The 27,944-nt window shown below is 32.1% G+C and overlaps 1 protein-coding gene across 3 annotated transcripts in view; it reads right to left on the bottom strand.

The window, feature by feature from the left end:
• LOC126734893 (hemicentin-1) overlaps positions 1–27,944 on the bottom strand; it is a 393,008-nt gene that overhangs the window by 310,245 nt on the left and 54,819 nt on the right. The window contains exon 1 of one of the 3 annotated variants that reach the window (XM_050438725.1): positions 10,334–10,448. The exons of the other annotated variants lie outside the window; for them this stretch is intronic. The gene's annotated coding sequence lies outside the window, so the exon portion shown is untranslated. Of the gene's footprint in view, positions 1–10,333; positions 10,449–27,944 lie in introns of those variants that run through there. 3 annotated transcript variants of the gene reach the window in all.

The raw sequence follows: 27,944 nt of genomic DNA, 5'->3' as shown, positions 1-27,944 counted from the left end.
TAAAACCCGCTAGGGAGCATCTTCTTCTAACTTATGCTATTCGACTGATTATTTTAAGATACTCAAAAGCAACCATGTATGTTTTTTTACGGTATTAAGAGCGGAGAACAAAGCTTAATAATTTAGTAAAAACCGCATTTTGATATCACGTCTCTAACTAAAGTTACAAGAAAAAATGTGTTCATTAGAAAGTGAAAACATCAAATATGGTCGTTAAGTTCTATTTACTAGCCGGGTTAAAAAAACTGGTGTCTAAATGAATCTTTGTGTAGAGAAACAATCTTGGTATACCAGCTTTTTAGAAATTCCGGAAGGTGGCGTTTATTTATACACTTCTTTATACAGGAGTTTAAGCGGAAATAAATCTATTCAGTATGGGAAAACTATGCATAGGAACGTTTTAAATTTTTGGACAACGTAGCAACAATTAATACCACATGATGTGCTTAAATAGGTTAAAAGAATAATATTGAAAAAAATACAGCAACATATTAGTTGTGTTCATAAAGGAACCAAGAATTAAAGTTTATATAAGACTATCGGTTAGCAGTTTATTCGAGTATAAATAAATAGGTAGTTAAATTATGCCAATTTTAATAAAAAGTTGGCTTTGAATTTGTTTAAAAAACAAAAAGGCTGGTGACAGCTGTGACAGCTACTTAAAAGTTTTCGGTGGTCCTATAAATTTAGTTATTTATTTCGATCAGAGTTTATTCTTTGACTTCGAGTCGGTAAATGTTATCAAAATTTTTTATGAATGTTTTGAAAATGCTACTATAGCTGCAAGGCTGTATGTTCAACGTTTTCCTCAAAACCGGCGTCTGAGTAGAGGCATATTTCTTCGTTTGGCCCGTCGTTTTCGGACAACAGGTAGAGTAGTCCATCCAACCTATTGTAGACAAGGTCGCAGGAGAACGAAGGAAAACATAATAAATTGTTTGGCCTATGTAGAATTTGATCCGCACTTAAGCATCAGAACTATTTCAGGCGATTTAGGCATACCTCGTTCTGTAGTTCACAGAATTTTGCAGGAACATAGATATAACACAATTTTTCAAAAATAAGTGCCTAGATACTTTCTTAATTTAATTTTTTTTGCATATAGATTTCATCCATTCCATATAGTACTCCACCAGGCATTAAATCTAGAAGAGTATGGCAGAAGACTAGATTATTGTCATTGGATGGAGAATATGTTGCTCGAAAATCCAAATATTCTTAACGAAATTTTATGGACAGACGAAGCAACGTTCAATAGTGACGGAGGAGTTAACAGACATAATATGCACTATTGGTCTGAAACTAACCCTCGTTGGATGCGCGAGATCCAGCATCAGGGAAGGTGGAATGTTAATGTCTAGTGCGGTGTAATAGGATCTCAGGTTATAGGTCCATTTTTATTTGATGAGAGTCTAATTGGAGAACGATATCTTGGATTTTAAGAAATGAGCTCCCAGCATTATTAGAAGAGGTGCCTCTGGTTATAAGAGCCAACATGTTGTTACAACATGACGGATGCCCGGCTCATTTCGCGATACAAGTGCGAACGTTCCTTAATCAGTGGTACCCTGATCGGTGGATTGGCAGAGGTAGCTTTTTCCCTTGGCCGGCAAGGTAATTTTATTGTTATAGAAACATTATTAGATTACATTGCATATACTTGCAGATCGCCAGATTTAACCTGCCTTGACTTTTATTTATGGGGTAGAATAAAAGCCATTGTATTTTCTTCGATTCCTACCAATAGAGAAAATATGAAACAGCGAATTAGGGGCGCTATTCGGAGTTTACCGGCCGCAGAAATAGAGCCAGCCGTGGAATCAACCCGACGAAGAGTTCAAAATTGTATAGAACAAGACGAACGACAATTCGAAATCCTCGGCAGGCATTAGATTAGTGTAGGAATTAAAATAACATTATTTTTTATTCCATTTAAAATAAGCAATTTTTTTTTTCAGTTTAATCGGTGCCAAGTGCCAAAACTATCGAAATATTTTTGTCGTGTTACAATGACGCGTCGACGTTGATAAATATTTAAAACGTTCCTATGCATAGTTTTCCTAGTTTTCCCATAAACATTGATTTATTACCTGATTTATTACCAATGAAACTTCCTGTATAAAGAAGTGTATAAATAAACGCCACCTTCCGGAATTTCTAAAAAGCTGGTATACCAAGATTGTTTCTCTACACAAAGATTCATTTAGACACCAGTTTTTTTAACCCGGCTAGTAAATAGAACTTAACGACCATATTTGATGTTTTCACTTTCTAATGAACACATTTTTTCTTGTAACTTTAGTTAGAGACGTGATATCAAAATGCGGTTTTTACTAAAATTTTAAGCTTTGTTCTCCGCTCTTAATACCGTAAAAAAACACACATGGTTGCATTTGAGTTTCTTAAAATAATCAGTCGAATAGCATAAGTTAGAAGAAGATGCTCCCTAGCGGGTTTTAGAATTGAAAAAATTTTCCAATAATATCTTTTTGGTAGAAAAATAAAGCAATAAAAGAGCTTTTAAATAAAAGTTGTTTTAAAAAAATCGGTGCAGCCAAAACCTACTTCTTACCATTTTTCTCATTTAAGATAGAAACTCTGCCCACCACTTTATTTGACATTTGACAGAAATGGTTGTCAAAACATTTTTGTCAGGAATACTTTGTAGATTATCTCAATAATATTTTGAGATGCAAGTTATTAAAGGTTTTTTGGAAAAAATAGACTTAAAGTTTTTAAGTAGCTAGAACGCCCTCTAGCGGTTGACCAATGAACTTCAAAATATTTTCCAGCTATTTTTTTTGGGCCATTTTTATACTAATTTTTTTTTTCAACGCTCTACGATTATTGGGGCCTGAGATACAGCCAAGGAACATTCTTAATGGGACACTCTGTACAGCAGATCCGCTGGATCGGAAGGGGTGGACCAATTGCACGGTCTCCCGACCTAAATCCTCTGGACTTTTTTTTTATGGGGACACTTGAAAAACTGAGACTTCAGGAACAGTAGGAAGGAGGTGTATTTGAATTAGTGCGCCAAAATTGGATTAAACGTGCCCAAGCTTGCATTAGGTTAGTAATGGAAACAATAAATTTGAACAGCTTTTATAAGTAAGTAAACTGTATTATTTTATTATCTCGATATTTGTAGGACTTTTATTAATTTTTTTTTTGAGAAATCAACTTGCTTCGTAACAGCGCATAATATGTGGTTAAAATTTTTCGGATAAGTTGTGAAACACCCTGTATACAACCATATATACATCCCAAAAGTTAGGTCTAAATTCATTTAAAATTCAGGGGTGTGTTCGAAAAAAAAACGCTCGGACCCGTCGATTTTTATTTCAAGTTGCGCATTTTTGTACGTGAAGTTTGTATATACAGGGTTGCTCAAAAATAAATTACGACCATCAACTTAATTTTTTTAAATGAAAGCACCTTTTTTTATTTCATCCTTATCGATAAAAAGACGAAAAAATATTATTATTGAAGTTCTTCACATTATCTCTGAGAATTTTTGTACAGAGCAAAATTCCATTCATTCGTGTTTTTTTATTGTTGGCTACTGGCCGTGTATTTTCATAGAAACTGTATGACAGTTGTACGATAAACAGATATTGTCAAGTGTGAAGTGTAAGAGCAAAGTTGCGGTTTTCACACTTTTTTGGTAAAGTTAACGGAACGAGAAAAAATAGAAATTCTGTGCATGATTGGGTTTGGTGATAAAACAGGTACTCAAAGAGAAGCTGCTATTTATATATTTATATAAATATATAAAAATAATTCCTGCTGACAAAATAGAGATCCGATAACAGAAAGTAAACCATCTCAATCATCAAGTCTCAAGAAAGAGTAAACCTACCTTACAAAAACTAAGAAACGTATCAGTCAACCCCCCAAGCTATTGGGAACAACATCTGCTTAATTTTATTTAAATTCTAATATTGTAATTATGTTTATATAATATTCTTAAACCTAAGGTGTTTAATTTTATGGTGACTTCCGCAGAATTATTCAAAGTATCTAACCTGGTAATCACTTATTTTGTTAAGTATTACCTCACTTTTATTGTAACAATCAATTTAGAAAATATTATCACAAGGAGAAATATCTAATATAATAATACTATTATTATATTAATAGCATTATATTACATAGGTATATGTACGCTATTCTCTAAGTCATGAACTTATATGCTCTCCAAATATCAAATAAAGATAGAGCATCGATAGTGAAAAAAAAACCCAATATAAGTCTTCTTATCGAAGAGTTCAAAAGGAGGAGCGATATGGCCGCAAATAATAATTTTAGGCCTCGGGGGAGAAACACGCTACATGCCATGCAAAAGCGAAATAACACATTTCTGCTACCTCTATTTGTATTTTCTGAGGAATCGGTATTGGTTCAAGTGCCTTCTTCAGTGGCGTACCACGAAATTCCCGAATTTCCTATACTTTTAAAAAATCTAAACTTGAAAGAACTAAGATAACAACCTATTTAAAAAAAAATGAATTTGTATTAAAATTATTCATTTATTAAAATGAAAACTTTTTCAGGTCTTTTCTCAATATGTTCAGGATCCCGAATATACTCGAAAAAAAAACTCAGAGGCACCTTTTTCCTCGGCACGACCTTTTCTGGGTCGACATTTCTGCGATAACGAGGGAATGATTGCGGAGTGGAACAGGGACGGGCCCAGGGCACAGATAAGGTTTCCCCGGTAAATAGAAAGAACAGCGAGCGTGATATAAAAAGGCCCCTTTGGTCCGCCTTTCAAGCTGTTGCCCACCAGTGGCGTCCACCCACAGTCCCCGTATCTCTGATTAAAATCTTTTACGCTTTAGGGTTAAGTGTCCCCCAGTTTTCCCTTTTCTCTTGTTCTAAGAAATCCTGATTGCTGATTGTATCTGATGGGTTATACGCAGGCTTTTGTGTGTTGTTTTACACCGTCGTGTTGGGGGTTTGTTAGGGATCTGACGCACATCAGTATAAAATTCTGTTTTTCTATTTTTTGAATAAATTGATGATCCAGTTGATGAGTCTTCAGAAAAAATTTTATTAGATAAATCCAAACCGCCCTTTTCACACGTTGCCTTAAAAGGGCAAGAATTTCCCTTAGGAATCGTAAAGAGAAAATTCTATTAGTAGCAAATAAAATTTAGATGCTTTCTTCGCAGTGTAATAGTGCTAAAGTTTTAGCTGCTTAAATTTATTTACTCTTTTCTTTTACTTTTTAAGCAAAATTCATAACGGGAATATCATAGAGGTGGCCCATCTAATAACGAAGTCAAGAAAGGTTTACGATGTTACCATTATTTATTTAAAACTCCTAGACTAACAATACTGTCAGAAAATATTATAAGAAATTTGAAGTATAAACCTAACTTAACTAAATTTGTTTCTAAAAAAAATTATTCTAATAGTTTTTCCATAAATCTAGTGGTTTTTTTAGACATTTGGTATAAAAGTAATTCACAGTAACTATCCTTAATAACTTTTTCAAATATCGTAATATTTGTTTGTCAAGATATCTGTCAATAACATTATAGCTCTTTTAAGGTATCTCAATAAGAAAAACAACAGAGGCAAATAGACAAAAATAAAAAAGAATATAAAAGTGGAGCGTGCATCTTAGTAATAAATGGTAATGGCCGCGTTTTCTGCACTATTATTGCCCTGGCACGCCAGCTCAACTGGTATAAGAGAAAATAACGATCCCGAATTTAAAAACGAATTCTTCCTATGTTTGAATAAACTTGGCACGTACCTTATCATTAATGGTTTAAAAAAAGTGGTCTTTTTATAAAAAAAAGCATTCACATGAAAAATTAAAAAAAAAGTATTTCTCTTAATTTGTCTTTTGTAACTTAAAAAAATAAATTTCATTTATTTATAAAACATCTTCAATGTATCATACTGTTTTGACGAATATAATAATTTTGAGCATGGAGCATGTTAATCAACGAATCGTGGATTAAAAACAAAAAACAGCGAGTAAAACAGGAATAAGCAGAACGTGCGTGACTTTTATCGTAAATAAAGAAAGACGGACGGCTTCACGTCAAATTATCTGTTTCAACTCTAAAGGCGTTTATTATTTTAACATACGCCACTTCTGGAAATTAAGTCGATGTTTTGTCGCGATAACTCCAACAACAACAACGCAACATGAAATTCATTAATCGCGTTCTAAGGTTGCATTTATAAACCATCAATCAGTATTATCGCTACTACATTAACTCCATATTCACACGTACCATTATCGAAAAAAAGTGAAGAAATAAACGGATATACGCGAAAAGTACGTCGTGAATATGGCACATCGAATATGCCATTAAAATCATCTTCTCTCTCCTCGGTCCCGGGGATGTGTCCGGAATGAGAAGTGCACCAGCCGAAAGCGTGGAAAACGTACGCAGAATATTCAACTACTGTCGGATTTGTCCTGGATTTTTGCCACCGGGTGTGACGAACAAGAATAAAGATTAGTCAAACATGTTTGGAGAAGTACTAAGATAAATATATTCGTAATATAAAGAATTACAACTCAATGAATAGGCAAATAAAGTTTAATTATTTTCGTCCTTAATAGCTATAAAACGTAAAAGATGGAGATTCTTAGGTGGTTATTTAGATCCCCCCCCAAATTAGTATTCCAATTCGAATCCAGAGCCGCAAATAGCGCAAATTCCATTTCCTTTGGATCGCCGCAGGGCCGAACCCTTTTCATTTCGACCGCAATTATTGGTATCCTTCAGACGTAAATCGTTTGAGAATCATAGGGTTCAGTTCATCATGATTATACATATACTTATACAGTGCGAACGTAAAGGTTGGAATAAATTCATTTAAAATTCAGGGGTATGTTCAAAAAAAAACGCTCGGACATGTCGATTTTTATTTTTAACTGCGGGTTTTCTTACTATAATTTTATGTATACAGGGTGGCCCAAAAATAAGTTACGGTCATCAACGTAATTTTTTTAAATGTAAATACCTATTTTTTATTTTAGATTTAGGTTCTACATCAAATCCTAAGTATATTTCATGTACCATGTCCTATACCTAAGCTCGACCGTTGACGATTGAACACAATAAAAGGCTATTTTTGGAAGAGTTATTTATATCAAGCAACCATCAGTTATTGTTTAGTTATTTACATTTGTGGTTGGTGTTTTTGATTGTTAACTTGTCACAATTTGTTGACATCAAATAATTTTGAGTGAATTTAGTTTGATTTAGATGTCTAAGCAAAGTTTTGCTTGTGTTAAGTTTATCAAAAGATAAAATTAAAATTTCAAAAAATGGTACGTCTTAGTGAGCGAGAGCGAATAGAGATTTTGATGATGATTGGTTATGGAAACAGGATGCGCACTCAGATGGAAGTCTGTGAAATTTATCATGCCAAGTATCCTGATAGGCCACGTATATCTCAAAGTACTGTCAGTAAAATAGAACAGAAATATCGGGATTTGGGTCATTTCAGGGATAATTATACGAAAGGTCGGTCAAATATATCAGAAGAGAAGCAACTAAATGTTTTGCTGGCAGTTGAAGAAGATTGCCATAAAACGACTCGCAATATTGCGTTAGAAAATCAGATATCTCAGACATCCGTCGTTAAGTATTTAGGTATAAATAAATGGCACCCTTGGCCACAAAGTTCAATTGGTTCATAAACTAAATGAAGATGACCCAGATAGGCGTTTAGAATTTTGTGAGAGACTTATGGACTTGTGCCATGCTAATCCACAATTTTCAAAAAAAATTGTATTTTCTGATGAGGCAACGTTTTGTCTTCATGGTAGTGTAAACCGGCAAAACTGCCGATATTGGGCTACTGAAAATCCGCACTGGATGATGGAGTGCCACAGCCAAGTCCCTCAAAAAGTAAATGTTTGGGCGGGGGTGATTGAAAACAGGGTTATAGGGCCCTTTTTCTTTGAAGGATACTTGAATAGTGAGAGGTATTTAGAGTTTTTAGAAAATGACTTGGTTCCATGCCTTGCCACTTTATACCCCGATCCAGAAGACCCGGATATATTAGATAATTCCTTATGGTATCAGCAAGATGGAGCTCCAGCCCATTACACTCGTCCCGTGCGCCAGTACCTGGATACCGTTTTCCCTGGACGTTGGATTGGTCGGAGAGGTGCAATTGAATGGCCGGCCAGATCGCCGGATCTGACTCCTTTAGATTTTTTTTTGTGGGGGTATCTTAAGTCCAAAGTTTATGTTAATCGGCCAAACAACATTGAAGACTTAAAAATTAGAATAACGGAAGAAATAAGATTGATAGAACCTTCTGTTATCGATAACGTTTTACAAGAATTTCAGCATCGACTGGGATATTGCCAAGAGGTTCGTGGCAGCCATTTTCAACACTTAATAAATTAATTAAAATATTTTTATGTATTCTTGCTTGATATAAATAACTCTTCCAAAAATAGCCTTTTATTGTGTTCAATCGTCAACGGTCGAGTTTAGGTATAGGACATGGTACATGAAATGTACTTAGAATTTGATGTAGAACCTAAATCTAAAATAAAAAATAGGTGTTTACATTTAAAAAGATTACGTTGATGACCGTAACTTATTTTTGGGCCACCATGTATACATAAAATTATAGTAAGAAAACCCGCAGTTAAAAATAAAAATCGACAGGTCCGAGCGTTTTTTTTTTGAACATACCCCTGAATTTTAAATGAATTTATTCCAACCTTTACGTTCGCACTGTATATCAGGTAGGCGGCATATACAGTGTGTCCCAGGATAAGCGAATTTTTACGTAAAAATTATAAAAAAATCTGTATCTGTTTGGCATCCAGGTCTGCTTGATTAAAAAATAAAATTTAGCATATTTGTAATTTTTTTTTAAACCAAGCATGCCTTGATACAAGCATTTTTTTAATTTTATGTGTAGGTAAAGTAGTACTTTTAGGTAAGATATTAAAAAAGTTTATGGGAAAAAGTTGTTTAGAATGCAAAATTATGCCAGAATACCGAATTTTATAATCATAGGTTAACTTTGATTTTTACGTTTTGTGTACCAATTAACCCTGAAATGCTACACTTATTTCCGACTCTGCATCTGCTATACAGGGGTACAACCGTACCCCAAACGTCGTATTTTAGAAAAACGAAATAGAAAAATAATAACTTAGTCAGAGTCTCTAAGAACACTTTTAACGCACATCCATAATAAAATGTTCATGCGGCACACACTGAGCATATTTTTTTTTGATGTTGCAAACACACGAACTTCTTGCATACAGCACAGCTTACTCTCGATTTTCGATCCTCTTTTCTGGGACAAAGCACACACCTACCCACTGTTGTTGTAAGCCTATAAGGTACTTCTTCTGAAATGGTTATCTTGAGGACCCTACATAGAGTTTCACGGAGTTCGCGCCTCAAAGTTGGAGCTTCCAAACGATCTGACCAGATCAAGCGCAAGCTTCTTGAGGTATTCTCTCCTGTGCTTTACAATTTCTTTATTCACTTCACCAGAGCCACGCAAAAGAATCATTGAATTATATCCCAAAATATCCAACAAATTATAGAACAGACATAATGGCCAGCGACGTGTTTTTCTACCAGTAGAATAAGTGTGACACAACTGATCTAAAGTATCCACTCCTCCTCTTGTAGAATTATAAAATTGAATAATTTCTGGTAACTTGGTTGTAAATGGCTCATCACCTTTTTCGTGCATTGTCGAAAGCATAATTACTGCTTTTTTAGCACTCTTGGGTGGACAGTATCAGATGTCCACTGTAGCAAAACATGGCAGAATTTTGATTCCTTTCTTTAAGTTCCAAAAACGACCCAGGAATTTCTTTTTTATTTCTTCTCACAGTACCAACAATAGTAATTTTCCTCTCCAAAAGATGTTTCGCAGTCTCAATAGAAGTAAACCAGTTATCCATGGTCAAGTTCTTATTTGTTCCTTGGACAGAACTGATTAGCTTATTACTGTAATACTGAGTTACAGGAACATCAGTTGGTGTGGAACCTTTTCCTATATAAATTTCAGCATCAAGTGCAAAAGCTGTTTTGGCATCTCAGGACAACACAATTTTGATTCCGTATTTATTGGGCTTTGCATAAGCATGCTTGGAATATGCATTAATAATGCGTTACAAATAATAATAATTTAAAACCTAGGGGACCTGTAAGTAAATCTTTAAACAATTATATAAAAATAATACGAGACTTTGTCTATCGGCCACTACTATTATTCTACTGTCTATTGATTAAAAAGTAAAAAAAAATTATATCAGATAAAAGATTTCTAAAGTACAACTTAAGGAATTCGACAATAATTATTGTACCTTCAAATGTAATAAAATCCACGCATGAAACAAATTCCTGGAGTGATAAAAAACGAGTCGGACGTTTCGTGGTTCGCGTGCGACCGCCTTCTAAATTATTAATACACTGATTGTATCAGACCGTTCAAGACCCGGCAAACGGAGGTTTCTAGAGGCACGAAACTTTGCTTTATATCCAAAGTTATTTACGAAAATGTGTTTTAAATTATTGGTGTTGAAATTGAATTACGGACGAAATGAGCAAATGTCGGGAGTCGGTTTCGATTTGCATAAACAAGTATTTTTTGATCAAGACGCACCATGTAAATTGAAACGTCATTAAGCGGAATAAAGAGAAATCGCTCGATATTTAATTCAAGGGTTATCCGAAAATGGCTCAAAGAGCGGCTCTCAGTTTCAACCGCGATCCTTTAAGCATCACTTTATTTCGACTTTAAAAACGAACGTTTTCGGTTGAAAAGCCGCTTTCGGCGGTCTCGGTACAAGTACAAACTCACCCGAGCTACGCCCTACTATACACGTTCGCCTTTACGATATCCATAAGTTACATTACGGTTTTATCCGCCCTTCTTCTTCTACGGGGGTGAATTTTAAAATTCAATCCTCAAAATTGCCTACGACCGCCGTACATACAAAACAATATCATCAGTTGATGATTTACTTGCTTTCGATCTTTATGGCTTTATTATATATGTATAAGGTTTAAAAGCTGATACGAAAGTTCCTTAGTTACCTATTGCATCGTTTAAGCTAATTAAGGAATTTTTGACATAAATAAGGTTTTTTTTGGATAAAAGGTGATTTTTTTTTTAAATTAGCACAAAAAGTTTATAAGTCAAAAATTAAAAAAGATATAATTTTGAAATTTGGCACAAAGATCCTCTATTTAATGTCGTTAGATACCGATTTTAGCATTTTGTAAATAATTAACATTTTTTTAATAAAAATTACATTATTTGGGAAAAGGTGATTTTTTCAAAATCTATACCGAGAGCTCGTAACTTAAAAACCAAAAAAGGTGCAAATTTTAAAAATGCGCGCAGTGATTCATTAATTATTTTTATTTGATACCTAATTTCAGTGTTTTTTGATTAATTTGGGAATTTTCGGGAAAATGGTAATTTTGTTTAAAACTCCTAATTCAAAAATTAAAGATGGTAAAAGTGTGAAAATTCGCACAAAGACTTTTTGATTAATTTTGTTAAACATGTATTTTACCGTTTTTTAATTAATTTAAGAATTTTTGAGAAAAATAAGATTTTTGAAAAGGAAACGATTTTTTTCAAATTCAGTGACATGAACTTTTTTAAAAATTAACTCACAGATTTTTTAGTGAATTTTATTAGGTACCTATGTTTTTAATTAATTTGGGGATTTTTAGAAAAAATTGTATTTTTTTGTAAAAAGGTGGTTTTTCTCAATAATTAGTACCAGTATCTCAGTGGCGTGCAAACAATGTGGGCAAAAAGGCATTGCCTACCCTAGCAATATTTGTAAAATTAGAGAAATAAATAACAATATAATATTCACTTCTTCCTTTCATCAAAAATATCAAATATCATTTTCATCTGCATTATAAAGCAAACGCAAACATTTCCAGGAATCCAAAATAGGGCAATCTTGCTTTTAAGCGCACTTGCTATTCCCCATGTAGAAAAAATGGAAAATATATAAAAACCCATCTGATCTAAACATATTTAAACTCTTAAGAAGTAGATCTAAGGGGCTAATAAAACGTGATTTTAATAATTACATATCCTTTTTAGAGGACGAAATATCAACAAATAATAAAATTTTCTGGAAACTTGTATCTGTTAAGAAGGGAAATTCTGGCTTACCTTCAGTTATGAAATATAATAATATTGAAGCCTCCATCTCAAAAGAAATTAGCGATTTATACTCAGAGTATTTTAATTCAGTTTTTGTAGCGCCAAGTGTATCAAATAATCACCATAACAGTAACATGACACATGATAATCTAGGTTTAATTCAATTTCAACTGGATGAGGTTGTAGCAGGAATTAATGATCTGCATCCTAAAAAGGGTGCAGGCCCTGATGGCATACCTTCATTATTTGTCAAAAATTGTTCTAGAGGGCTCTCATATCCTTTATATAAATTATATAATCAATCGCTTTTACAAGGTCAATTTCTGGATGCGTGGAAGGTTTCCAATGTAATTCCTATATATAAGAACGGACAAAAAAATATTATCTCTAACTACCGTCCAATAAGTAAGCTCAGTATATTTGCAAAATTTTTTGAAAAACTTTTATATACATATTTTTTTAAGTTGGTGAAAGGACAATTGATTTTTGAACAACATGGGTTTTTTGCAAACCGTTCTGTAGACAGCAATCTTCTCACCTATCTTGAATTTTTAAAGAAAAATATGGACAAACGTATTCAGGTTGGTAGCGTCTACACGGACTTCAGCAAGGCCTTCGATAAAATTAACATTTCAATTTTGCTAAAAAAACTAGCTTTGGTAGGGGTGGGTGGTTTTCTTTTAAAATGGGTTGAATCTTATCTCTCAAATCGAAGGTTCACAGTCTGCATAAACGGCGTAAACTCCGAAATAGTTAATGTAACGTCGGGGGTGCCCCAAGGACCTCATTTAAGTCCCCTTTTTTTTATAATATTTATAAATGTTATATTTAAATGTTTTAAACACTCGGAGTTTTTGCTTTATGCAGATGATCTTAAATTCTTTAGACCTATAAAATCACACGAAGACTGCCAGCTCCTGCAAGAGGATATAGAAAGCCTTGTTGAATACTGTCGGATCAATTGCCTTTTTTTAAATATTGAAAAATGTCAGTTTATTTCATTTACTAAAAATAAATTAAAAATCCAATTTAATTATAATATAAATAATGTTGATCTTAAAAGGGCTCAAGATGTGAAGGATTTGGGAATCATTTTTGACGAGAAGTTACTTTTTGATAAACATATTAATACCTTAGTGTTAAGTGCGTATAAAATGTTAGGGTTTATTAATAGGCAGGCTAAAATTTTGAAATCCTCTAGATCCTATATTTTTTTGTATTATGCATTTGTTTATAGCAAGCTTAATTTTGGGTGTGTTGTTTGGAATCCGATTTACTCAATTTATAAAGATAGATTGGAATCGGTGCAGAACAAATTTTTAAAGTGTCTTTATTATAGGGATAATTTAAATATTGTTACTAATGACTTAGGTGATATAAGAAAACATTTTGGTATACTTACTCTTGACAACAGAAGAAAAATTTCAGACCTTTTATTTTTGCGTAAACTGTTGAATAATAAAGTGGATTGTCCATGTTTGATGCAGGGGTTGAGGTTTAATGTTCCATCACAGCAGTTAAGACTTAGTGATCTTTTTAATTTACCTTTCAGAAATACTAACAGTTGTTAGTCATCTCCACTGTGTAGAATGATGAGATTATCAAATTTTTATAATAACATAGATCTCTTTTTTGAAATCCAGAAAAACCTGAGAGGTGTATTGAACAGAGAGCTACCACAATTCGTGTCCCAGACTTTGTCTTTTGTGTGGGAATTAGTATATATAGATTAGTATTTAAAATTTAATAGTCTTTTTCTGGTTTAGCAATTGTTAAGTGTATTTAACTTTAGTGTTTGCAAGTTTATATTTACTTCTATATTTATGAGTGGATACTGTAGTGGGTTTACCTGTTTGTATCCTTAAGAAAATAAATAAATAAATAAATGTAGGTGGCCCATATGCGGGCTTCGTAAGGTGGACATTGCCTTAATATGGAAAATATATGGAGATACGAAGGCAGCACCTATTATAGCGCTTATATGCGACAGAACTTGGAACTAACTCTAATCTAACTAACTCCTTGGAAATTTTCAATCAAATATTTGTTCAGACGGATGTACTGTGTAATATAATACATGTCGAAACTATCTTATATTGGTTATTGTATTAAAAAAAATGAGAGTTTCACAGCATTTTTGGAGAATTTATTCATAGAAATCGAAAAAATATATAGTAAATGTGCGAATGCTTATGGCGAACCTCGAAGAAAACGAAATATGGATGATGTTAAAACGCATTACAGGCGAATTTTCAGAGAAATAGTTGACAACATCAAAAGCGAAATTGATGATCGTTACAGGGAAATTAGACTATTAAATTTTTTCCGTCTTTTGGATTCTGATTGTTTCGAAACTTTTAAAAATAAATTTCCAGATGAAATATTCAATGGATTAAAATTGAAATACGGACAAAAGTTTGATTTTAAAATTGAAAAATGTGCTTAATTATTTGTATTCATCATCAGAATTCAAAGACATGAATGCTTATGAAGTCATACGTTTTTGCCAGGAAAAAAAATGTGCGAAGTGTTCCCTCAATTAATCAAATTAGCAAAATTAATCGTAACAATTCCCGCTAGCTCGGCATCTGCAGAACGTTCGTTCTCTGGATTAAAACGCATCCACACGTATTTACGTAATACTCAAGGACAAGAACGGCTTAGCAGTTTATCAATAATTTTCTTGGAGAACTCTAAGTCGACTTTTTATGATGATGTTATCAATGCATTTTTGGTGAAAAATCATCGTATTGAACTAATTTATAAAAAATGATTGTTTCTGTTTCTCAGTTAGTCAGACATTTTTAAATAAATTTGTGTAAATAAAGACAATGTTCCGGTTCATCAAGGAAACGATTCTTCTCGACGATTTTCTAATGGTAATTACATTTAAAAAAATTATGCTACCTTATTGCCTAGTGCCTACCCTACTCTTAATGCCACTGCACGCCACTGCAGTATCTCGAAAATCAGTACCAGAACCAAAAGCTTATCATAAAAAAAAATTACAAATTTGAAAATTGGCAAAAACTTTCTTTAATTAATTTCATGAGACACTCTTAGTTATTAAACTTTTATTTACGCCCCTATTTTGGAAACTCTAATTATGAAACTGCTACAAAGAAGGCACAATAATTGAAGAGTGGTCGAGCTAAATGATCTAAGTGCCAAAATATACATTTTCGTCTTTTTTCTCTCAATATATTCTATGTGCCACCGCCAATATCCTACTATGAAATCTAAGTGCCAATTTTACCCTATAGGGCTTGCAAACGAAGTCCAAAGATGGGGCCACCTCTATGTCTGGCATCATATTCTTTGCTAATAATTGATCTAAGTGCCGGTATGCAGGTCGATATTCTTGGTTGGTTTGTCGTTAGATTCGATTGTTTTTGTCTGTGTATTTATATGTTAAAGTAATTACAATGAACTCTATTGCGTTTGGCGATAATACAAATACGAAATCAAGAAGAAAAAAACAGAGTGAAGCTAGATTGAGTAGTACCAAATAATAATACAGCAGGATCTACTTCATCAATATTTATCAGTATTATTATTGTATGTAGACATACGATGAACTGTTTTTATTAGATTTGCTGCAGTCTTCTTGTAACTCTAGATACGAAGTTGTTTATTAGCCATTTATAGAGTTTGTAACTTAAGTTACGATTTTATTAACGCCAGTTTTCTTGCGAAGCAAATACGATAAAACTTTTTTTTTAAATTCCTGTTTTTTTCAAAAATTTTAATTTTTTATTATTTTAAAGGAAATGGAAGAAAATTTCATACTAGAAAGTAGTCTTAACTCAATTTCGTCAAAAATCGAGTTACGATGTTCTTATTTGCGAGCGTCGATATAGTCGCGATCCACGCTTAGTGAAACATCCTGTATACAAATATAATTGAGTGAGTGCCTTTTTTGTTTAAATTCTCTTATGAGCATGAAAAGAATGTTTTGAAATTAATATTTTTCTAAATAATTTGGCTCATCATATCCGCAAAACATTTCATTACAATCCAAAAAAATTAACCCAGTATAAGCGTAGCATTTTCTGTTTTTAAACGAATATTTCATTATTAACATTCCAAGTCGTTTTAATATTAAAAAATGTTTTTATTTGGACTCGTGGCTGGTTTGTTTATTAAAAAATTAAAAAAAAAACTCAATTTAAATGACGATGGGGGATTTTCGTCGATAATTCGTGCCCGCAAATAAAGTTATTGGACTAAATTAAATCTTGGAACGTGATTTTCAATTTCTAAAGCGGCTTATTAGAAATAACGCAGGACTCTCTAAATTTTTATTTAAATAAAAAATATATAACAGCCATTGAATAGTTTTAAAAAGAAAAATGAAAAATTTAAACCTAATTTAAATTCAGTAAGAAGTAATGCAACCAAAGTTTTCCTTTCAGCACGAAAGTGTACTTTCTATTACATATTCCTTAATGGTCCACTTCCATGCGGCAGTAACAGTTGTTTTGTAAGTTTCCATAAAAATGTAAAACTCCATTCCATCGAAAGTTTGTTTCCCTGAGAGCCGGGGTATCGCAGGTATTTTTGCCCTCACGAAGAAAGAAACTTACCAAAACTAAGATTAAATTTTAAAATATAATGTAATACCGGCGGAAAACAGCTTTTCAAAAAGTTCTTAAAACAATCGAACTTTACCATTATAATAGAAAGAGCCTTGTGTGTGTGTGTGTGTACGACCTACACGTTAACGTTATGGTTTCCGGTTAGATAACTTTCTGCCTGTTTTAAAATGGAAACTTTTTAAATGATCTATTCCGTTCCAGAATGAAATATGGTGGAAATATGCTCTCTGAGGGAAGGGAAACTATGCATCGCAATGAGCTCGTTTCGTTTGAGATAAAGAATATATGAAACATAATTCGGTACGCTTCTGCCACTTGCCTTCTTTTTATCTCTTGATATACGAGTTTTAACTCGGTGCCCAAATGTTTTGTTGTCTGTCATTTTTTATTTCGTCCTATTAAAAATCATAAAGGCGCAACTTTAATTTTGATTTTTTATGATAAAATTAATATAAACCGCAAATCTCAGAGCAAGAAGATTTTCATGAATTGAAGAGTGGTCAAGCTACGTGATCTAAAACTGCTAGATATCAAAGAAAACTTGACAAATAAGGAAAATAAAACAAATAATGTTATTTTTTTATGGACAATTGGCTTTATTAACGAACACAGAGATAAACTAAAACAAATATTCTGTGGTAAGACATCAAAGAAACTTCGTAAAGCAAAATAAGTGAAGAAATAACGGAAATGATCTAAGTCCATAAAAATAATAAATGATTAAAAATCTAAAATAGTGGTAAAAAATGCCCTATTGTCCTGATCAATGTATTTTTTTCTTACTTTCCTTTATTTGCTCAACACCAGGCAAGGCTAAGAGCTCAACCGACTTTAAACTTTGCACAGTCACACCCTTTTTTAATACACGGCACTTCTTCCATCCTATTAAGTCACTGACATTTTTCTTGTACCGGGTCTACAACTAAGAGAGGTCGCCGGCCATATCTGAGTAACTACTCATCGCACAGCGTAGGGAAAAAATATTTCTGATAAAAGCTTTGATAATATTTCCTAGAAAAGGGCCATACGCAGAACGAGGGAGACAGTGTCCATGCTCTTATAGAGCGACAAAAAAAGGGTAAAGTAATTTACCTACCAGAGCAGTGGATTATGCTTATAAAAATGGCAATAGTTACAGGTGAACCGTATAATATTATAGAAGTCAGTCAAGATATGGTTTATGACTTAAAGGGACTAGTAACACCCGAAAGAAACTGGAGAACAGATCAAAATGGAAAAACTATAAGATACAATGATATAAAAGAAATTGAAATATTACCTAACGATCCTTTGCAAATAAAAATTAAATATGATTTTGTCGATGAGAATAACCATTGCTTGCTAGATTTAAAGAAGAAAACCATTAGTAAGAAAATGAAACTAAAGTTAAGTTGCCAAAACAAGGGATTAGGCAAGGCTTATAAAAGCTCACTTTTAAGATAGCCGAGATATGGCATTTTTGATGCCCATTTTTGGCCTCAAAAACGGACGTCAAAAACGACTTTTTCAGGATTTTCAAAGTGCTCTCATTCCCTTAGTTCTGCTCGGATCCTGTTATAACCCGGTGTTTCCGTAATCTAGGTGACCCAAATAAGACGCTGGTATACTTAGTTTGATTTCGAAAAAAATCAATTTTTGGTGAAAAAATTCGATACGGGGGGGTATATCCGAAAAATGAAAAACCCCAAACTTTGAAGGTCGATATCTCGGCTTCTATTGGAGCTATCGGGAAAATTTTAACGGTTTTGTCTTAGTTTCGTCTTTATATCTGTATCTCCACTTATTTGTGTGATTTTTTAAATTTTTAGGTGTTTTAGGCCTTTATTATAAACATTCTAATATCGTATCTTTAAATAAGATAATAATTTTTTAACAAATACCCGATAGTCTTATCTTATCTCAAGATACGATATTAAGTACCAAAATATGGTCAGATAATAACCTCGTAACTATTTTAAACTTAAATTTAAAAAAGAAAACCCGATTTTCCAACAATTTTTTTCTTTGAAAAGGTGCCTTAATAACATATTTACACCGTCTTTAAATTTTTAGTGCTTAATCCGTAGTGGTTGCTTTACAAATCATTAAACAAAATCTGAAACTTTAAACCCATTTTTCTCAAAACGTGCTCTTTCGAGATACGATGTTCCTATTTGCGAGCGTCGATATAACTGTCAATCTGACATCACTGGACATTATAAACGTGACCAAGAAAAAATGCTGGAATATATTTTTCAGTTCGAAATTTGGCCACTAGGGAGCGTATTTAATGTGTCAATAATTCAGTTCTAATTTTTTCCGAAAAATGTCAACCTAAGGTTTTTTTTTAAATAATTAGAAACCCCCTAAAGTATTTTCCATCATTTTGGTTAAAGAAGGCAGTGAAAGTGAAATTGTTTAAATGGCTACAACTTTTAAATAATTTATACGATTCTGTTTAATTTGCGCTTGTTTAAAAGTGAAATGTAAGACCTTTTTCCTTTTTTGCATAAAAATTTACAGGGTACTGTAAAATTTCAATAGTAAATGTAAAATTTCAATTTCTAGTCAAGATCTACATGTAGATTAAATTTACTAGAAAGAATTTTTGACGTTTAACGTTATTTTGCATCAATAATTATTAGATTTCTTTTGTTTATTTAGCATCGCACTTTATCTAGACACCGAACTAATTTAAATTATATAAACATAATAAAATTTCTGAAAATTCTGAAGTTATTACAATAAAAAGATAATTTAACTTAAACATCATAATCTCAATCTAATAATAATTATGTGAGGTAAATTTAGATAAATATGGAAAAATCATTGGCAATCATTACATACGATAAACAAATTAAATTGAAAATAATAAATTTTGACAGTTGCACATTGTTCTAATTCAAATTCATTATTTTAATTTACTTTCATTTTTGTATTTTTGGAGTGTGTTTAATACTTTTTAATACTTTGGAGTGTGTTTACTCAATAATTGCTGATATATTTAAATTTAAAAACCCTTTTGACGGTTTGAAAAGTTACTTATATTTGTTATTAGAGCGAAGCTCTAATGGAGGGGCTCTCCCGCAGGGGAGTTTTCGCACAAAATTCGGACCCGCTGGACAAAAGTGCTTATAACTTTGGTTGTATTTAGGTTAGAGAAAAGATGCTTAACTTTTTATAATCAAAAAATATAAGGCTATAACACGATTACTTACAAACTTTCATTTAATTTTTTGTTTAGGACTAGGATGCTTTTAAACTCAAAAAATAATTTTTGTCCAATTTTTCCAGTCTTGATTCGATACAGATCGCAACGGTTCTTTGAATATTATGAAACTCTACAGATCGATTAGAGTTAAGGTGAGATAGTGCGGTATAGATAGTGTTTTTGGGTATTCTCAGTATACGGGAAGTATTTTTTTAATGTCCAAAGTTTTAGACATATGCGATCTTCTAGCTCCTCTGACAGTTTAACGGTATCTTTCCGGAAATAATAACTCACAGAAGATATGTTCGCTTTATTAGGAGCTACAAATTTTATTAAGAATTTTTTTTAAAAAAATAGTTTCTTTTGGGAAAAAAATCAAAAAAACCTCAAAAAATTGATTTTTTTTAGTTTTTTCACCTCCATTTATTCCAAATAAAACGACGTATTAAGTTTAACGCTATCATTTATACAGAGTGAGCAGTGCTCAGTCAAAAATACCCTTTTTTACACTTTATTTTTTTCAGCCCTAATAACTTTTTAGTAGCGCCCCCTAGAGCCAAATGGCTTATGGGCTGTTTGTAGCGTGTGACAAGGAGAATGTTTTGCAATATTAACGGTACTTCTAAGTAAAACCGTTTTTGAGTTATGAATTTTTTAACATTTTTTGACTTTAGAAATTAATTGTGAGCACCCTGTAAGTTATAGATAAACCAAAACCAATCGAGCAGATGCGCCATTAATTTTACTATAACAGACTAAAATGTAATTTTTCGCTATTTTGACAAGTACCCTAAAAGTAATTTTTTTTCAAAAAAGTCCAAGCACGAAAAATCACCCTGCACACTGATGAAATCTCAAAGCTACCCATGGCCGCGTCTCCATGGCAACGAAAACGGCGATTTTCGCCGAAGAAAGACCCTTTTTATAATCGAAATTTAACTACTAAAACCGATTGGAATCGGTCCAGAATTGATGTTAAACTGTTCCTAAGGCTTTATACTATTTTTCCATGTACAAACCATAAGGCAAAAACCATTTTTTTTGCCCGAAATCATCGTCCGAAAATGGTCGATTTTGATGTCTACGCGCGATTTTAATGCCGACTTTTATGGCGGTTTTGACAACATGGCGTCAACGTGGATGAATCGCCTGGGACTTGCTTCCTAATTTCATTGATAAAATGCTTAACACAGCTCAGAACTTCTTGAAATTGGTACGGAATTATTCAAGAGACTCTGGAGAATCCGAATATGTGCATATCTTTTCCCAAATCGGGTTCTTTTAGCCGTGATAATTCGGCAACGTTTTGACGTTTTAGCATTTGTCGTGTATTATTATAATATTCATGAGACACAGTGGCTTATACAAGGCATTTTGCTAGACAAAAATTACAATACAGTGGGTCCAAATGATAAAAAAAAATCTAATCGAGATTTAATGGGTATTATTATTTTATGTGGCAATTTTTTTTTAACTTTTTTGGTATTTGCTCGATTTGAATGAAATTTGGGTTTGGTTTAGGGTATAATTATTTTTTTTTTTTTAATTTTTAAAATATTGAGTTTTAGGGTTACGTGACAACCAAAACTTTTTTCCTATGGGTCCGATTTTAGTACCAACTTGATATTTGAGGTTCATTTAGGATAAGATTTTTCAATTTTTGCCAAATTTTGAAATATTGTGCATATGTGTTTTCACTTGAATTGTATTTAAAAAATTTTATTTGGCATTTGGAATTTATTTGGGATGCAAATAATAAATTTTGACAGATATTTGACATTTCAGGTCCAGGTCAACTGACACCGTAACTCTTTTGCTATTGATCCGATTGGGTTGAAATTTGATAATTGGAGTTTATTTAGGATGCAATTAATAAACGTTAACAGATATTTGAATATAACGCATTATATTGACATACAACGCGACTATATAACACATTATAGTTCTTTAAAGCATGATACCCCAACAACTGGTTTTCTCTTTTCTTGGCATATAAAAGTTGGCCTCCCGATTGACAAGACTTAAGTACTCCTGATAATTCTTGTTTTTTTTAAGAATTCTTTTATGGCTGTTTACAGACAAGACCTAAAGGTTCCAAACTGGTCCCCACGAACCAAAAGTATAGGAGCGAAGCGACTATATTTGTTTATTAACAACCTGCAGTTCCTTTCAGGTGATTTCAGTTAAAATCTCCATAAGGTCAATATTAATTAATTTATGAGTCCTGAATACATACCTGAAATATTGACATTTCCTCATGAATCACCCTGTATTTGCATCAAAATTATACCCTTTACCCCAGAATTAAATAATTATTGTACACTTACTTCCAAGGGTAATTTCCTACACGGTGAAGTAACAACTACCGCGTTAGGGGCATTTGTATAATTTCAACTTGAAGTGCTACCTTTGGTTCGAGTTCTAATTTTAATTTATACAGTCACGCAACTAAAGAAAGAAATAAAAAACATAACTTAAATCTCGCCTTTTAACATTTCGCTTCTACTAAAAGTTCCTCAGATTGTTTGTCTGTTTTTTTCTTTGTAACTAAATAAGACATAAAAACAGTCAGTTTCCGGAAAATTTAGCCTGAAAACGAAACCTGCAGCTGCCAGAGCGAAATGTGCATCCGAAACGGTCGATTTAGTTTAAGTTTCAGAGAAAATGGCAGATATTTTAAACTGCTGGGAGAATCAGGTTGTTGCGATTCGCCCAAGATGCAAGAATTATATTTTGTGCATTTTACTCGCGTTACATTAAGCATTTTTAAGAAGCGAAAACTCCTTTTTTTTTATAAATTACCACTGATGCCGTCATAATTTTAAGTGAAGTCAGCAAAATGGAAAAAAAGTCGCTGTCAAAAACAAAAATTACAACCGTTCAAAAGTTGCTAACTGGTTTTCCGGTAGAGGCAGCAGCAACCGAATTAATCTTCAGAAATTATATTCCGCGAAGCTTAACTAAAAGATAAAGTATAACGCCACCGTAATAGATATGAATAATTGTTTCCCTTATCTGGACAAAGCAATAATTTATTCCTTTAAAGTCCTCCCGGTAAAATAAGCACGAAGAAAGATAATGTCGGTCAACAACACGCTAATTACTTATCAGAAACTGGGTGGGAAGAGAGGGATTTTTGTCAGTTTCTTTTCGCTTAACAGGCTTTGGGCAGTTAATTAAATTTGTTCACTTGTTATGTGATTAAGATTTCTGTACAGCACAGATAAAACAGTTCTTCAATTTTTGTCACTTTGAGTGTGAAAAATATTTACAAACTCCTACTTACTATCGATTTGTAAATAAACTATCAGAACTGTTCTGCCCTCCAAAGCATTGAACGGGTTACAGTGACATTTGTTTTTCACATCAATGGGTTCGTTATGAAATTCTACATGTTACTATTTTTTTCATTTTACAAATATATTGTTTGTTAATAATATTGATGCAACGTTTACTATGCATGAGAACATTGGAGCACACAAGGCCGTACCAAGCATCTCACAACATTCGTTCAATGAATACTAAATTTGGGAAACTGAACAATATTTTGGCATTTTCAGAAACGTGGTTAACCCTTAAAAAATAATTTTATTTTATAAAGCGTATCATTACGATAATTTTGTCAAACAATAATATAGACGTTCTTACAACTTATATTATAAGATAAAGGTATATAGTAAGAATAGAATTCCGCAGAAGTAAAAGTTTTATACAATATGTATGATAGAATAAATACAGTAGTATGTAATTTCATTCTATATAAATATTCCTAATTTTGTTTTATAAAATGGGGTTATATGCAGGCTATAATAATATCAGAATTTATAAAATATATAAGTCAGTTACGTTTACAAAATGAATTTGATAGTGTCTCAGTAGAAACAAATAAGGAAGAGTGACCATTTTAAAAGATTAGTAAAAAAAGAAGTAAAGAAATAGTAATAGAAACGTGAAGTAACTAACTACATTTCTCAATTTCAAGTGAAATGCCAGGTAATTCTTGAAAGTGTAATGAATAAATTGTTAGGATCTTAATAAACTCCTATAGGCTCTTTATGCTTTAAATCGTCCCTACAATGTCCAAATATCGAATGTGAAAATGCCTACTTTTCAGGAGAGCTAAAAAACATATTTAATTATCATTTAAAAATTATGGCATAATGCCAACTTGTTTTTTTCATATTACTGTTATGCAGTTTTTCATTCTTTTTGTGATAGTACTAACACTAACAATTTTTGTTCTTATTATAGGCTAAAAATCTGTATTCGTCACTTTGCATCTTATTAAAAATGTGTACCAATTTACGGCTTTGTTAAAAATTTTACTTCAAAGAATCGAATGTGACATATTCGATTGTTTGTATTATAAAAATTTAATTTTTTTGTTTTAAATAAAAGTCAAGTAACGAAACAAAAATTGACATACAAATTATTTATTATAAGCACTAAACACATTAGAAAACAAAACCAAGAACAAAATAAAAATATGGTTAAGTGAAATTAAATGATAGAAGAATCATCATTCTCACGGAAATTTAAACATGAAATTAAATTACAATTAGAAATATTTTTTAAATCTCTTCGGGCTCATCTTCATCTTCATTAGCAGCATCTAGCTCTGGTAGACAGTGCCTTACTTCGCTTGATGTTGGTAGGGAGTAGTAGTATTGGTGGTAGGGTTTTGGGATCAAATTTTGTGAGCACATTGACAAAAGATCTCATTTTTTTACATCGGTTATGGGAAGTCTATTATTATAAGGAGTTGTTTAATAATATCCTCTTTTTTTTGTAGTCTCGTTATAGTTTCGTTTCATTAAAATGTGTTTGTTTTCATACTTTTATATTTTTGCCACTTTTGGTAACGTTTGCTTCACCTTTTAGACGAAGCTTTTTATTTTTATTTCGCTTCCAGGTGTTAGGATTGGATCTACAGCGTTTTTTAGGTGGTTCCAATAAACAATCACTAGTACTAGAGTGGATGCTCTACTTACATCTTGCACGTTAGTACTGTTTGTCAAGTTTTTATTTGTTGATTTTCAATATTCTCTTCATCACTAGAGGTGATTACTCTGTCCCTTTTATTATCCTTCTGCCGTTTAGGGTATTCATAATTTTTAACTAAAATTAAAATTATTAGACAAAAAAATATATTACAAAGAAAAAAATACCTTATGTTTCAGATTCATCATCAGACTCCTCGCAATTTACTTGCTCATGCAAAAAAGTAGGGTCAGAGTCTGAATCATCTACATCAGAATTCTTTCCGGGACTTAGGTATAAACCATATAAAAAAAGTAATAAAGATGTTTTCAAAAATATATTAATCAATTATTTGTTTTATATTTAATATTACCTTCCTTAAGAAGATTTTTACTAGAGCGCGTATTAGTTAATTGGTCGCAATCATTATCTTGCACTTCATTTATGTTATCAGTAACTAAAAAAAAATAAAAATAATATATTATAGAAATAGGATGGATGGATCTAAAAAATTAAAAAAGCAGATAATAAAAATACCTTTTTTATTAATCTCAACAGGTTTACTCATAATGATCTGCTCTGAAAAAGGTATAGGGTCCAAAAAATCATCGACTACAGAGGTTAGGCATAAATATTCTAAAAAAGTTATTTATATTTTCTCAAAATTACTCGTAATAATAAAATGATTATTTATTATTACCTTTTTCGGGGTGACTTATGTTATCATAGGAAAAAAAATCCCTAGTATGATCAACATCATTACTCTCACAAGACTGGTCGTGACAGACATCAGTCTCTATGTAATTTGGTTCATTAATAACTAAAAACAACAATATTAAGTTTAAAAGATGTACAAAAATGTACATACCTTTATTTATGTCGCCGACCGGTACGTTTTCTTTCTTCTCACAAGAAGTGAATGAAGGACCACTAACACTACTAGGCCTAAACCATATCTTTTTTTCACAGGAATCTTTAAATCCTTGTAAAAATAAGACACGTTTTGACATTTTTTTGCAATAAAGGCGGCAAACAACACGTTTTAAAGAAAATCTAAGTATAGCCACTCGTGGTTCCCTGGACCAGTGCCAACTAAACTAGCTGCGGATTCAAACTAAGAAATATGGCACATTCGATAAATTAATTGAAGCCACGTTCGTATACTCTGCTAATACTTACGAACTCCAACTATCGAATATGAAATATTGTATAAAATGACATCCGTTAATTTCAAAGGATTCGCATTTTCTCCAAAGCGTAACTATCGAATGTGCCACATTCGATATTATGATATTCAAGATTTTTTGATATTTGCAGTGTCTAACTAGCAAATGTGTCATATTCGATAGTGTGTAGATTTACAAATATAACAAGTTTTATGTAATCTCGGTACAAAAAAACGAATGTGAATATTCGATACTTTGATTCTGTAAAATATAGAAAAACATATATATTCGCTACTTCTAAAACGCGTTCTAAAGGAGCTACGGATTCAATAATTTGCCACAAGACGTATTACGTCTAGTATAACAGCAATGTATCGAGTTTGAAAAATCCTTTTTATCACACTCGATAGTTGGACATTGTAAGGACGAAATAAGCATTAATTTGATTTTAAAATTTTGCAATCTAACAATAATGTAAAAAAAAATTGTTACATTTTAATAAGCTCTCTATGCTTTAAATGAATATTTTATTGATTTAAAAGTTTACTATTAAGTCAGAAATACAAAAATTGTTAAGATCTTGATGTGCTCTTAAAGACTCTGTATGATTTAAATAAGTATTTTATTAAATATAAAGGTTCACAAATCAAGAATGAACAGAAAATTATAAAATTTTGATAAGCTCTTGTGCGCCTTTAAATAATTATTTATTTGACTTAAAGGTTCACTATTTGATCAAAAATACAAAAATTGTTAGGCTTTTATTGGGTTTTTATGAGCTATATATGCCTTAAATCATCACTTATTTGATTTAAAAGTTCTATAGTCTGGCAATAATATAAAAATTGTTACATTTTAGTAAATTCCTATAGGCTCTCAATTTTCTGTTTACATTTATGTATCAACATACTTATTGAGCTACTTATTTTCTTGGGTATTACGTTACTTTTACAATCAAAATCAATTTAGCAAACACTATCTCGCACGCTCAATTATTGAAAAGAAGAAGAAAGATTATAACAGAATAATTGAGCGTGTGAAATAATATTTACTAAATAGATTTTTATTATAAAAATGACGTAATTCCCAATAAAATGAGTAACTCACGATGAATTTTTCATAATATAGATTTTGCTCAAGACTCTTCTGATCTGTATTATTTTTTATAATATTCTTTATAATAACAAAAGACGTTTGTTATCCAATTTTTTCCTGATTTTGAGTGCGAAAAATATTTGCAAACTCCTATTCACTATCGGTTTGTAAATAAACTACCACAAAAATAAAATAGAGAAAGGTTTCTCTACGTGTACTTGATACTTTTTACGTATTCCCTTATAAATAATTCTCCCTATTGGCCGTAAAAGGTCCGGCATACAATGGTAAAAATAAATGACCTTATCGCGCCCCATTACGGCAACAATTTGTCAAATTCGGAACGTCGAAAAAAGAGCGCAGGCCAAAATAGCCCGAGCTTAAAATGTCGAAACGCGTTCCCTGTCAACTCGAAACTCGACCAAAAACAAAACAAAAAAAAAAAGTGAAAAAAGTGGATGTCCGGCAATTTTTGCACGGCCATTAAAAGCCCTTGAACTAATGTCAAGCGCACTTATTCGTGAATTTTGCGTGTTTACGTTTTGGGGTCTCGACGGTATTCCTTGTGTCGACATTTCTCATTTTTTTACGAGTTCGGAAATTTTACATGGATTTTTAGTTATTGCGGACGATGGTTGAGCTATTTTTGTTTTATTTGAAATTTCTTGTTGTGAATGGATATTTATTAGCAGACAAAGATCAAAAAACAAAATTTCTAAGCTCTAAAAAATTTTGTTTAAGAGGATTTCTATT

This window comes from Anthonomus grandis, chromosome 4, assembly GCF_022605725.1.
Source record: "Anthonomus grandis grandis chromosome 4, icAntGran1.3, whole genome shotgun sequence".
In the NCBI taxonomy this organism is placed as follows: Eukaryota; Metazoa; Arthropoda; class Insecta; order Coleoptera; family Curculionidae; genus Anthonomus; species Anthonomus grandis.
The sequence above is the reverse complement of the archived record's forward strand: the minus strand, read 5'-3'. Positions and strand labels throughout refer to the sequence as shown.